Consider the following 681-nt stretch of genomic DNA (forward strand, 5'->3'; position numbering starts at 1 on the left):
TAAAATTGCATGAACATGGATAATTTTCTCTGTCATTACTGTAAACTTTGTTCACAAGTTTGAAACTTGTGTCTATGTGTAGTTGTGTGTCTGTGACACTGTTAATATTTGTTTAACATGATTCTTGCACTTGCCTTGCACTCTTTCATAGTTTGGCTGCTCCTGCAACTTAAAGTCAGGAGTGAATTATATATGTATTTTTTTTCATGTCATGATGCACTTTTTTGATTAATGAATGAAACATGAATTTATACTGATTGACATGAAGCAAGGAAGAAACATTACTGTCTGCTTTCACAAGGAAAGCTAAGTTGGCTAGAGCTGCATGAACAAGTCCTAGATGGGTACTTGAAGAACATGCTGCTGGGAGAGACAGGGCAGCTGTGTCTCCACAACTGCCTCGTTGCCAAGGAGATGAAAATTAATAACTTCGAAGGTGGGCATTCTTGGTGTTACCTACTTCTTGCAATCCAAACTCTTTTCTATTAGACCACGGACATCAGTCCATTGGAAACTTCCAACAGATTCCAAGCCAAAGTTGACATTTTCTGTGAGTTTGCTAAAAAGTAGGTGACTGAACACAGCATGTCACTGGATCATATGTTCAGCATGAACAAAGTCCACCTCATCTTGGACAAGTTACACATAAATGTTTATGGTTTATTCTCTTCATGAAGCATT

The sequence above is a fragment of the Poeciliopsis prolifica genome, unplaced genomic scaffold (genome assembly GCF_027474105.1).
Source record: "Poeciliopsis prolifica strain line A6 unplaced genomic scaffold, Auburn_PproV2 SCAFFOLD098, whole genome shotgun sequence".
Taxonomy (NCBI): domain Eukaryota; kingdom Metazoa; phylum Chordata; class Actinopteri; order Cyprinodontiformes; family Poeciliidae; genus Poeciliopsis; species Poeciliopsis prolifica.